Source organism: Rhinolophus sinicus, linkage group LG16, assembly GCF_036562045.2.
Source record: "Rhinolophus sinicus isolate RSC01 linkage group LG16, ASM3656204v1, whole genome shotgun sequence".
NCBI classification, from domain to species: Eukaryota; Metazoa; Chordata; class Mammalia; order Chiroptera; family Rhinolophidae; genus Rhinolophus; species Rhinolophus sinicus.
The window spans coordinates 1,568,463-1,582,405 of NC_133765.1; the positions used below are offsets into that span (position 1 = coordinate 1,568,463).

At 42.0% G+C, this 13,943-nt stretch overlaps 1 long non-coding RNA gene across 3 annotated transcripts in view; it reads left to right on the top strand.

Annotated features, from left to right (window-relative positions):
- Positions 1 to 11,713, top strand: part of LOC109438144 (uncharacterized) — a 60,154-nt gene extending 48,441 nt beyond the window's left edge. For all 3 annotated transcript variants that reach the window (XR_012492670.1, XR_012492671.1, XR_012492669.1), the window contains exons 3-5: positions 7,158 to 8,689; positions 8,785 to 8,839; positions 9,173 to 11,713. This is a non-coding gene — a long non-coding RNA (uncharacterized LOC109438144). The remainder of the gene's footprint in view (positions 1 to 7,157; positions 8,690 to 8,784; positions 8,840 to 9,172) is intronic.
- Positions 11,714 to 13,943: the final 2,230 nt, after the last annotated feature.

Genomic DNA, 13,943 nt, shown 5'->3' on the forward strand with positions numbered 1-13,943 from the left:
TGTCATTCTATCTTTAGTTTTCTGGTAAGGCTGTGTCTCCATTGTTTCTTTGCCTTTTTGTTGTTGTCTATTATTTCTGTGTGGTGGTATTCTACGATGTTTCCCTCTGTTTCTTCTTTTATTTCAGTATATATTTCAATTCTGGATTTATTTTGAGTGGTTACCCTTAAGTTTATGTAAAAGAAAGCTTGAGATTTAGAGTATTCCATTTTCTTCAGCACGCTTACTTTCTCCATTCCCATATTCCGGTTCAGGCCTTTACTCTCCCCCTTTTTGAGTTTTGGTTGCCACAAATTGTCCCTGTTGATGGTGGTAGAATAGCCTCCTTTAGTATTTCTTGTAGTGCAGGTCGTGTATTAGAAAACTCCCTCAGCTTCTGTATGTCTGGAAAGGTCTTTATTCCTCCTTCATATCTAAAGGATATCTTTGCTGGATAGATTATTCTTGGCTCATGATTTCTCTCTTTCAATAGTTTCAATATTTGGTTCCACACTCCTGGCTTGTAGAGTTTCTGCTGAAAAATCTGATGATAATCTGATGGGCTTTCCTTTGTAGGTTACCGTCTTCTTTTCCTTGGCTGCTTTCAGGATTCTTTCTTTGTCATTGATTTTAGACAGCTTCAATACAATGTGACTTGGACAAGGCCTGTGGGGATTGAGATAATTAGGTTCTATTTGTTTCTTGGATTCGGGGGTCCAGTTCTGTCTACAAATTTGGGAAGTTCTCATCGACAACTTGTGTGAATATATTCTCTGTTCTCTTCTCTCTTTCTTCTCCTTCTGGTATGCCCATTATTCTTATATTGCTCTTTCTGATGGAGTCAGAAAGTTCTTGTAGAGTTCTTTCATTTCTTTGAAGTCTCAAGTGTGTTTCTTCTTCCATCTGTGTCATTTCCAGGTTTCTACCTTCGATGTCATTGATTCTTTCCTCCATCTGGTCAACTCTATTACCTAAGGTGGTTATTTCATTTTTAATTTCTTCTATTGAGTTCTTAATCTCCAGAAATTCTATTTGGTTCTTTTTTAAAATTTCAATCTCTTTCGTAAAATGCTCATGTTGTTCTTTGATTGTGTTTCTGAGTTCATTAAACTGCCTTCCTGTGTTGTTTTGCATCCCATTGAGTTTTTTTCAGAACAGCAATCTTGAATTTTGTATGATTTAAGTCACATATTTCCATGTCTCTAAGTTCCTTTTCTGGAGACTTTTCCCTTTCTTTCTGAGGTGTCTTGTTGCCTTGGTTATTCATGACAATTACTGATTTATTATTTGTCTTCCTAGACATCTACAAGGGTGTCTTCTGCAACAGGTTGATACGAAGTGGTTTTTCTTTTGTTTTCCAGCTCTTGTTGGTAGAATGTTTTATTTTCTCTCCGACTGTAGCCTTTTATTTCTCTCTCACACGGTAGTGCTATGTTTCCTCTTCCCTATTCCAGCTTCTCACACAATGGGGGGATTCCCTGGGAGACGATCTACTGCTCTATTAATAATTTACCTGTGTCACAGGGCACAGTGTCTGTTTGAGTATGAGGACAGCTTTTTAACTTCCAAAGCTCTTCCTGCACCAGATTCAGAGCCAGTATGTGTCAGCAGTTCTGTTTACTCCTGTAGGGAACCGCCCAGATAGGTGGGCCAGGGGCGGGGTGAGTTGTGATTAGTGGCCCAGAGAAATGGTGGTGTCCGCCACCATAGCTGGTCCTGCTTCCACAGCTCCCTCCCCTTTGCCAGAACTAGTTGGGCTGCGAATCTGTGTCTGCAGTCCACAGTTCTCAGAACAGCAAATATTCTGTTCTTTTGATCTGACACTGCTACTGTTCCGCTTCTATAACCGGACAGGTGGGGGCAGGGCCAGTTCTTGGAGAGAAGGGAGGGGGTGGCTGTTTTCAGTGCCTAAGGCTTCAGTTCTCTGCTCGGCAGTGAGAGCTTAAACCACCATTTTCAGCCTTCTTTCCTCAGTCTTTTCTCTGAGGTCTCTGCCATGAGCGTTGGGTTCAGCCCTGTTATATGCTGCCCCCCATCCCTGTGGGCTATAAGCGGAGCCCTAGCAGTCTGAGTTCTTCCCTCTCCCACAGCTGCGGTAGTTCCTGTATACAGCGAGCTTGGAGCACTGAGCTATGTCTGAATCCTGCGCCCGGGCGGCTCAGTCCCCGCACTTCTTCCTTCCCTCCACCCCTGCTCGCGTGACTCCCCCACCTTTAGGTGAATTCAGTAGTGGGCTTCTTCGTCTTGCCTGTCTGCTGTGCAGAGAGTCCTTTGTGTAGTTATTGTTGTTTGATTAGTTGTAAATTCCAGGGGAGCTTTACGGAGGCTTACCTCACACCACCATTTTGATCCGGAAGTCCAGTTTTGGATTTTTTTTTTTGAGTGGTTACCCTTAAATTTATGTAAAAGTAATTTTGATCTTTAGAATATTCTATTTTCCTCAGCATCCTTACTTTCTCCATACCCATGTTCTGGTTCCCGCCTTTATTCTTCCCCCTTTTGTGGTTTGGTTGCCAGAAATTGTCCCTGTTGATGGTGGTCGAATAGCCTCCTTTATTGTTTCTGGTAGTGCAGGTCGTGTATTAGAAAATTCCGTCAGCTTCTGTATGTCTGGAAAGGTCTTTATTCCTCCTTCATATCTAAAGGATATCTTTGCTGGATATATTATTCTTAGCTCATAATTTCTCTTTCAATAGTTTGAATATTTGGTTCCACTCCCTCCTGGCTTGTAGAGTTTCTTCTGAGAAATCTGATGATAACCTAATGGGCTTTCCTTTGTAGGTTACTGTCTTCTTTTCCCTGGCTGCCTTTAGGATTCTTTCTTTGTCATTGATTTTTGACAGTTTCAATTCAATGTGCCTTGGAAAAGACCTGTTTGGGTGAAGTAATTAGGTTTTCTATTTTCTTTTTGGTTTCGAGGATACATTTCCTTCCACAAGTTTGGGTAGTTCTTATCAACTATTTGTTTGAACATACTCTCTTTTCCCTTCTCTCTTTCTTCTCCTTCTGGTATGGCCATTATTCTTATTTTGCTCTTTTTGATAGAGTCAGAAAGTTCTTGTAGAATTCTTTCATTTCTTTTAAGTCTCAAGTCTCTTTGTTCTTCTATTTGTGTCATTTGCAGATTTGTATTCAATGTCACTGATTCTTTCCTCCATCTGGTCAATTCTACTACCTAAGCTGGTTATTTCGTTCTTAATTTCTTCTATTGAGTTCTTAATCTCCAGAAATTCTCTCTCTCTATTTTTTTACATTTCAATCTCTTTCGTAAAATGCTCATGTTGTTCTTTGATTGTGTTTCTGAGTTCATAAACTGCCTGTCTGTGTTTTCTTGCATCTTGTTGAGTTTTTTCAGAACTGCAATCTTGAATTCTGTCATTTAAGTAACAGATTTCCATATCTTTAAGTTCATTTTCTGGAGACTTTTCACTTTCTTTCTGAGGTATCTTGTTGCCTTTGTTATTCATGACTATTAATGGTTTATTATTTCTCTTCCTGGATGTCTACCGGGTTGTGTTCTGCAACATGTTGATAGGAAGTTGTCTTTGTTTTGTTTGCAGTAAGTGTTGGTACAATGTTTTATTTTCTCTCTTACTGTAGCCTTTTATTCTCTCCCACACTGTATTGTTATGTTTTCTCTGCACTATTTCAGCTTCTCACACAATGGGGGGATTCCCTGGAAAGTGGGCTTCTCCTCTGTTAACAATTAGCCTTGTCATAGGATCCTGGGTGTGTTTGGGAATGCGGAGAGCTTTTGAAGTTCCAAAGCTCTTCCTGCACCAGGTTCAGAGCCCATATGTTTCAGCAGTTCTGTTTACTCCTGCAGGGATCCGCCCAGATAGGTGGGCACAGGGGCGGGTTGGGTTGTTAGAGGTGGTCCAGAACAATGGCGGTGACCTCTACCACAGCCAGTCCTACTTCCACAGCTCCCTTCCCTTTGCTGGAACAAGATGGGCTGCAAGTCCATGTCTGTGGACTGCAATTCTCAGAACTGCAAATATTCTGTTCTTTTGATCTGACCCTGCTATTTTCCACTTCTGGAACTGTGCAGATTGTGGTGGGATGAGCTCTCGGTGGGTAGGGAGGGGGCCGCTGTTTTCAGTGCCTAAGGCTTAGCAGTTCTCTGCTTAGCAGTGAGGGCTGAAACCACTGTTTTCAGCCTTCTTCCCTCAATCTTTGCTCTGAGGTCTCTGCTGTGAGCATGGGTTCAGCGGTGTTATATGTTGTCCCCTAAGCTCTGTGGGCCATAAACGGAGCCCCAGCAGTCCGAGTTCTTTCATCTACTGCAGCTGCGGTAGTTCCGGGATGCAGCGAGCTCGGAGCACTGAGCTAGGTCTGTGTCCTGTGCCCTGCAGCCCCGTCTCTGCAATTCTCCCTTCCCTCCTCCCCTGCTTGTGCAATTTTCCCACCTTTAGGTTATTTCTGTAGTATGCCTCTTAGTCTTGCCTTTCTGCTGCACAGGGAGTTCTTTGTGGAGTTATAGTTGTTCAATTTGTTGTAATTTTCCAGAGGCTCACCTCACGCCGCCATTTTTATGACGTCACTATTATTTTGTTTTCAAAAGTAGTAATATTGTTAAACAGGAGCCCTAACTAGCAAAAATTATATTCTAAGTCTGATAATTTTCACAGGCTATATAATGCTGGTGCAAAGGGTTTTGGAATCTGCAAAGAGGGTTAATTAATTAATTAATTAATTAATTTTTATTTTTTTATTAAATTTATTTAGGTGACAATTGTTCGTAAAATTACATACATTTCAGGTGTACAATTCTGTATTACATCATCTATAAATCCCATTTATAACAACATTTTGGTGTATTTCCGTGTTCCCTTTCAAAATTTGAAAATTGATTATTCGTATAGGACCTATGAATGTTCTCTATTCGTCACCTACCAGAACGACTTATTACTCTCCGTTAATGGATAACAGAGTTTACTGTAAGTGCCTTTTCATGACCATTTTTTCACTTTTCCCATAAAGACTACATCTGCTGACCTCCAGGGTTTAATAAAATGTCTCTCTCATTAGCTCAAGCAACTCAATCTCTGTCTAAATGGAATTTCAGTAAGGATAGCTACCGACTGAATATCAGCCAGTCTTTCCAAATAACATGGACTCAAATGCTTATAGGAACACTTCATTTTAGTAGTCAGACACAGAATATATACCTAGAATGATTATAGACTATTATAGCCCCTACTTGAGACCATTATGAGAAGAATTCAAGCTCTGGCCTCCTGAAAAAAATACAGCTGAAATTCACCTGTATCCACAGTCCATTTTAATACAGTTTTATCATGACGTGGGTCACAAAACAAAGATCAGTGAAGGATTCACAGACTCAGAACATTTCAGAGTCTGGAGACAAGTGGTTAAGTGTTTATTCAGTTCAATTGTCCTGGTTTATAAATGAGGAAACTGAGGTGAGAAGAGGTTACAGCTTAGCAAATGTCAGTTACAGACAGAGCTTGAAGTGGTACCTGGGACTGCAGTACTTTCCACAAGGGCAGGTGCTCATCTCTCCATGACCTTCCTGTGGGAGAATCTCCTCATTGACTGGGCTTTGGATCTCATGTTCTTGAAGGGCCTCTGTAACTCTTATGTTATACTTGTATGATATGCCTTCACTGCCTCAGTAGGTCTGTGCGTTTGATAGGTGTTTTAGCACTGGCTTGGGCCTCCAGGCTCCAGGTGAGCTCTATGGGTGCAGGAAGGTTGTCTGTCTGTAGTCTGTGTTTTCAGACTATGCCTTGTGCCTCCCAGGAGCTCAATGAATCTTAGTTTCCTTCCTTTCTGTTGCAGAATGTATTTATTTGATTGAAGTGATGGGGTTAGGGAGGTGGGTGGGTAATTGAAGGAGGGAGATTGTCAGTGACCATGTAGTCCACCAAGTATGGGAGGGTAAGAGAAAAAAGAAATGCCAGGAGGGGATGGGAGAGTAAGTGAAATGAAAGACAAAGAATGGAGGAAAAGATGGAAAAGAATCATATTTAAAAGCACAAATCTGATTCCTGTTTAAATGCAAGCATGAGTCCAGAGTGTGTCACATGTTCAGCCTGTGCCTGTGCTTATGCAAATTGATTAAAAAGAGGGAGGAGAGGGACAATGGGTCCAGATGGAAGTGCTCTCAAAGATCCCTTAGAGTCCCTTCCTTTCTCAGAGGTGTTTGGAGTAAAGTATGGATTCCATTTGTGCTGCTGCTGTAAGAAAGAACAGGCTTTTGCCTTGAGCAGTCACAGGGAGGCAGTTTTCACTACAGAACCAGATGGGGTTTCATCACCCACACAGTGCAGGCGGGGTCATTCCTGTTATATTAGCCTAGCAAGTGTCCAGGGACCCAGTTTGCTGTTGTTCCTTCATTTTCTTGTGGAAACCTCTCAGAAGTACTAATTTTACCCTTAACCAGAGTCTCGGGGCAGCCCAGACACCCTACCTGCCTCTTGTGGGCTCAGAGTGCTCCAGGAAGCAGAGAGGCAGTGGGCAGTGGGGCTTCCCTTCCTCAGCTGGTGCTCTGAGTCGGAGAGCAGGTAATCTTGAATGCAAGCTCGTCGGGTGATGGTGGCAGCCTCTGCTGGAGCTTTGTCCCTGCTTCCCAAGTAAACACCTTGGAACCTGGACAAGTTGGGGTTGGGGCCAAAACACCCATGGTGCTTGGAGAGTCAACTCTTCAGAGTCCCTGGCATCATGCCAAGCCAGATCAGCCTGCTGTGTGCAGGAAGTACTGAACATTTTGAGTCTTAAAGAGGGAACCTGGAACAATTCCAAGATTACACTTAATACATCTACTGGGAGCTACAGAGAAGGGGGACTGGGGGAAACTGAAAAAATAACCCTTACAGGGCCAGGAGAGCACACAGCATCAGCAGACACAGGCAATAAGTAAGAATAACAATCATCCTTAACTCAGGGAGCACATACATGTTCCATAGCTCATTTATACACACGATCATGGATGGATGAGTGGGCAAATTTGCATTTTGCAGGTGACAAACAGATTCAGATTAGTGAAGTTCATTAGAAAGCATTCAGCATAGAGCACTTGCTACATGCCAGGCGCTGTCTAGACCCTGGGAAGACATGGCCCCCTTGTTTTAGGAGCTCACTGTCTAGCCAGGAATATGTAATTAATAAGTGATTGTGTAGTGTGATAAGTTCTCTGTTTGAACCGATTACAGAAGACTCTGGAAGACAGAAAAGAGAAACTGACGACAAGCAAGAGGACGCCAGTGTGACTTGCCGGAGGTTGTAAGAATTAGCCCTGGAACGGTTGGTCATCCCTTCTGCATCGTGCCTTTCTCCTGATCAGGAAAGTCCCTCTTCTGTTTCCCTCCCCCACATCTACCCTTCAGTTACTGCCAATTCATTCCTGAAGTTCTGCTGCTGCCGTGTTCCCCCGAAAATAAGACCTAACGGAAAATAAGCCCTAGTATGATTTTTCAGGATGACATCCCCTGAACATAATAAGCCCTAATGCATGTCTTTTGGAGGAAAATGAATAGAAGATCCGGTCTTATTTTCAGAGAAACATGGTATCAAGACTTTACCTTTCAGCTTTAGGCTATATTAGCTGTTTAAATTTAAATGTTCCATGGAAAGGATACATTCGTGCGTAAAGGATAAGAGAGTAAGCATTCATGGGGGTGGGGGGATAAGAAGCGTTCCGGGGGTTTGTGTGGGATAAGAAGTTGATTAGGCAGAGGAGAAAGGAGAAGAGAACCAGGAACAGGACTGCTAGCAGGAAACGTTGCCTTTGCAATGTCGCTTTCCTCCCGATAGCACATCCCTATATCAATATGCAAATAAGTAAACCATATGTATTGCATGTATACATATACATGCATGAGTGCTTCTGTGTACACACAAACATACACACTGACACCCCCCACACATGCGTGCATGCGCACACACATACATAGTCTTTAAATCTGTCACCAAAATGGGATGCAAAATTGTTGCCAGTGCTTCTTACACTAACCGATTCTGTCGGGATGTTTGCCTGACATTTGTGAGCTTGAGCCATCATGTAACTTGACAGCTGTATGTTCCGAATTTTATTAAAATTCTGCCTTGTTCAGAGTCTTATTTCTTTAAGGCTTTATCTAATTGTTTTGGGCCACAGGGCCTACCACTTTGACCATGTGAAAAGATATAAATTTCGCCAAGTAATTGAGGGGAAGTAATAAACTAATGTATAATAAATAGTAAAGAATTTTGATGGCCTGTGTCCTAGTGGAAGAAGAATGGCTCATAAGAATAATTATTTTTTGCAAGGTATATTTATGTTCTCCTGTCTACAAATGCTGTTGGGCATTTAGATATAATCACCGGAAGTCCAGGCAATTTTACATGAAGCCCAAACATCTGGAATGTTGATTGAGAAATGTGATTTTTAGCAGACCACTGAGTTCCAGGTGACAACCTGTATGCCATTCATAACTTCTGGGAAGGCATCTGTGATTCTTCTGTGTAATTCAGCTGGTCCTGCTTGATAACTCCAGAGTACTATACATGTGAATTTACTTGTCCCTCTCTCCCCACAGGATGGGATCACTGTGCGGGATGTGATATATCTTATTCACCTTTTTTACTTCCAGATATTTGTTGATGAATGAATGAATGAAGTGCCTACCATGCACTTCTGCACATATGAACCTAATGTAGTGCCTTGCATAGAGAAGAAACAAATATTGAATGAACATCAACATTTGTGAGTAGAAAGATTCAGATCAGCTGTGTTGCGTTACAGTTTTTTGTTTAAATGTCTCAAAGCCTAACATGTCATTTTTACACTGCTCGTCCTAGCCCAAGGGAGAACATCAATGAAAACGATGAAGACATTGAAGCGCCAGGAGAAGGGGTATGAATGCTTTGTGTTCAGTTGTGGAATGAGTCCCAGAGCCAGGGCTTGGGTTTCACTTCCCTCTTCTCTTTCCCTCCTGCAAATGTGCCTCCCTCAGCCCTTCTCTTCATATTAGAAGTCAGCTGAGTATTATATATTCCAGGGCCTCTCCATGTAAATCCACATTCCATAAATCCCAAAGCTTTTCTTCTGTTTCAGAGCAAGAGTCTCTCTCTCTCTCTCTCTCTCTCTCTCTCTCTCTCTCTCTCTCTCTCTCTCTCTCCAGCAGGCCCCTTCTTTAAGTTCAGAGAGACTAATTGTTTACCCTCCTCTATCTCTTTCTTCCCACAGGTTTATCTGATCTGGGGTATGTTCATAAACCTCCAGCTTCTCCAGAGTTTTGTATTTCCCGCCTGCTGCGGCTAGAATTTTATGGTGCTAATCAGATTTTGCTGTTTTCCTTCACACTGCGTCCCTTCCCTATCCATTCTGCCCTCTTGACTCTAATCCCCCTACCCTCACCTTCATGGTGCATGGTCCTATTAAATGGTGTCCAGTCCAATTTCTGGCACCCAATAAATCTACATTTTCAAGCTTGGGAAGCTAGACTCACCGACTGGCACCCAGATAAATGAGTCCTCCATGAGAAACCTACACTGGTCATTACTCAAGACTCCTAAGGACCCAACACAGGGTTTCCTGCCCAAGAAAGTCAAGTCCCCCTTTCCTCCCTCACCCGCTGAGAACGAAAATGCACCACAGCACGAGACTTGTCTCCATCTCCGCTCTCCCACCCCTCCACACTGATGCTCAGAGTGGTTCCCAGACTCCCACTCCCTGGACACAGCGGCTGCCACATCATTCCTCCACAGCAGCCTCTGTCAAATAAGACTTAATATCCGGCACTGCTCAGCCTGCCAGGGCTCCTGAGTGTGCAGCTGAACAAAGAACCTCCGTGCAGATGCTTCATTGTCTGAACAAGCAAAACCAACAGGGCTTCTCTTCCCAGCCTGACCGGTGGCGAATCCTCATCTTTGTGTGTGTGTGTGTGTGTGTGTGTGTGTGTGTGTAGGGGGGTGGTTCTGTTTCAACACCCTAAATGTGCACTCCATCTGATTCACAGGGGTCCTGATATTGTCTCCTGTAGGTGAGGCAAGGGGCTATGAGAGCTGGGATCATTTGAAAACAAGTTAGCTTGCTGGAAAAGGGGAGGGAAGGAGGAACAAAGAGGGCAGGCTGCTGTGGGGCAACAGAGGCTATGATCTGTGTTTCATTCAGAGGGGTGAGACCTGGAGACAGCGATCTGCAATTGAGAAGTTGGGGACTATTTGTATTTACTTATTTGTTATTTTGACTTGTGAAATTATCTCCCCCCCTTCACTCCTCCAGCCTTCTTGGCAATGTGAAAACTAATTACAATGAACCAGATCCTTTATAAGCCACCCCTAATGGTACAATGGCTCTGTTACAGTCTTTACTCTGCCCTTTCACTGGTCTATAGCTTCACATCTGATTAGGAAATAATTCTCAAAGGCAAATGTCTCTAAAATAAAGTACCTGTTTTTGGTTTCTATGGAATAAATCTGGGAACTAACAGGATGCTGTGATGGTTAATTTTATGTGGCACCTTTGCTAGACTATAGTACCCAGGTATTTAATGAAACATTAATCCAGGTGTTGATGTGATGGTATTTTTGTAAATATGGTTAACAGCTACAGTTGATTGAATTTAAATAGATTACCCTAGATAATGTGGGTGGGCCTCATCCAATCAGTTGACAGTCTTAGAGCAAAAACTGAGGTTTTCCAGAAGAGAAAATGTTCTTCCTCAAGAATGAAACATCGACTATATCAAACTTAAAAGCTTCTGCACAGCAAAACAAACCATCGACAAAATAAAGAGGCAACCAACTGAATGGGAGAAGATTTTTGCAAACAGTGCCTCCGATAAGGGGCTAGTATCCAGAATATACAAGGAACTCTTGCAAAAAAACAAACAACCCAATTGAAAAATGGGCAGAGGACCTGAAGAGACATTTCTCCAAAGACGACATACAAATGGCAAATAGACATATGAAAAAATGCTCAACATCACTAATCATCAGAGAAATGCAAATCAAAGCCACAATGAGATATCACCTCACCCCAGTTAGAATGGCTATCATCAACAAGACAAATAGTATCAAGTGTTGGAGAGGCTGTGGAGAAAAAGGAACCCTCATACACTGTTGGTGGGAATGCAGACTGGTGCAGCCACTATGGAAGGCAGTGTGGAGGTCCTCAAAAAATTACGTATAGAATTACCCTATGACCCAGCAATCCCTCTCCTGGGTATCTACCCCCAAAAAATCTGAAAACATTTATACATAAAGACACGTGTGCTCCAATGTTCATTGCAGCTTTATTTACGGTGGCAAGACATGGAAACAACCAAAATGTCCTTCGATAGATAAATGGATAAAGAAGTGGTATATATACACAATGGAATACTATTCAGCAGTAAGAAAAGATGAAATAGGACCATTTGTGACAACATGGATGGATCTTGAGATTATAATGCTAAGCGAAATAAGTAAGACAGAAAAAGCAGAGAACTGTACGAAGTCACTGATATGTGGTATATGAACCAAAAACAACAAAAGAACAAGATAAACAAATGAGAAACAAAAAATAGACACAGATAATAGTTTAGTGTTTACCAGAGAGTAAGTGGTGACGGGTGGTAGATGAGGGTAAAGGGGATCAAATATATGGTGATGGAAGGAGAACTGACTCTGGGTGGTGAACATAGAATGTGATTTTTAGATGATGTAATACAGAATTGTACACCTGAAATCTATGTAACTTTACTACCAATTGTCACCCCAATAAATTAAAGAATAATAATAATAAAAAAAATTAAAAAAAAAAAAGAATGAAGCATCAACTTCTACCTGTTTTCAGACTGCTGCCCTACTCTACACATTGCAGACTTGCCAGCTCCTATAATTCCTTTAAATACATCCCTTCATATAGAAATAAATATCTATGACTATATTTGTACCTGTATCTGTATCTATATCACCTATATTAGATCTCTATATTAATATTATTGATTCTGTCTCTCTGGAGAACCCTGGTTGATACAGGTATTTAGAAATCTTATACTGAATTGAAATTATTCACTGTGTAACTAACTTCAGGGAGGATGACTACTTTTATTTCCTTGGTCCAAAACTGTGTGGGGACAGAGCCAGGAGTGCAGTTTCCAGGCTCTCGCTCTCACGTGGAATGGTGCTTATTCAGGTAGTAAGTGGCCATCAACTGTGACTGGATGGCCATCATCTGTGGCTAGTTCACCATCAGCTGCAACCAGTGAGCCATTGGCGACTAATATAACTGCCGTGGCTATGCTAGCAGAAAATGGGAGGCTAGCAAGAATATGGAGGCTGGCAAGCGCGGATTGCAGAGATGCAGACGGCGGAGTGTGGATAGTGTGGCTCCTGCTTCCTGTGTCTCCAACCCAGCCTCCAGCAAGACTATTGTGGTATGACTCCCCTATCTATGGCTCCGTGGGTGTTCCTTTTTGGCCTCACCATATCCTGCGTTCTTATGTGGGGAGCGGGAGCTGAGACCCCGCATGAGTCCCTGTACGACACTGTCATCTCATGGTAGGAAAATAATAAATGTTCATTGACTTAACTGATAAAGAATGTGGGATATAAAACTGAAAGTAACAAAGGATCAAGACAAAGAAACAAAAACTCATAGACGCAGACAATAGTTTAGTGGTTACTGGAATGTAAGCGGTCAGGGGGGTGGTAGATGAGGGTAAGGGGGATCAAATATATGTTAATGGAAGGAGAACTGACCCTGGGTGGTGAACACACAATGTGATATATAAATGACGTATTACAGAACTGTGCATTTGAAACCTATGTAACTTTACTAACTATTGTCTCCCCAGTAAACTTTAATTAGGGAAAAAAAAGAACCCAAGGAAACCCCATATAGCTTTTCTTAACTCATGCCCCTTCGCTTTCAGCTCAAGTGGATATCTTTGTTCCCTCTTGTTCACACAGGACTGACTACTCAGGCCTACTTCGGTGTCCAGGTCTTCTCAGAACCTTCTCATAACACTGTCCAGTACTGATGCCCTCATCCTCTCTGCCGTTAAAAGCTATAAAAAAAGTCACATCTCCCACAAAGGCCTCACTGCAGAGGGTCCAGGCATGTAATCTTCTCTTGGCCCCTTAGCACTTGTACATAGCATTCCTCAGTTTTATGTTAGTTGTGCTTTTTTTTTTTTTTTTTTTTGCCTGGCATCTTTAGATAATGTTCTCCTTTTCTCATTAGCTAGTGGACCCTTTGGGGGAATCATGGCTCTAATGTTGTTGAATATTTATGGCCTTTGGAATCAGGCAGACATAGTTTGAAACCTGGTTGTCATATGAATACAAGTTTTGAGAATCTGATAAAGTCATATACCTTTTATGACCCTTCCTAATTCATAAAATGGGGTAAAGTAACTCATAGGAACATGTGAGGGATAAATAAAGCAAGTAGTTACAATTTTTTTTTTAAACATTAGCAGTAAAATACATGATTTCCCTTATGAAATTCACCGTGGAGCTGCAAAATACAAAGCAGATAAGAACTACTCTGATCAGCTCTAAGGAAACCCTCCTACTTGTGCATTGGAAAGTCTATCCTTTATCCTATTCAAGGAAATTCCTTCAGCAGGTCTTTCTCTCTCTGTCTCCTGTGTCAACATGTAACACTGCTCTACTGCACCATTCATGCTAACCTGAAACATGATGGAATAGTTCTTAAACCAAGCAACCAACCCAACCATCTTCCTTCACTCCACACCACCCTGCAGTTGCCACCCCATTCTTGTCTTCTTTACAGCAAAACTCACTGACAGTGTGGTCTACACACTCTTTCGCCATAATCTCACCTCCTGTTATTTTCTTTTAATTAAAATTTATTGGGTGACAATGGTTAGTAAAGTTACATGGATTTCAGAGGTACAATTAGGTATTACATCATCTATAAATCACATTGTGTGTTCACCACCCAGCGTCAGTTCTCGTTCCATCACCGTACATTTGACCTCATTTACCATTATCTACCACCCCAT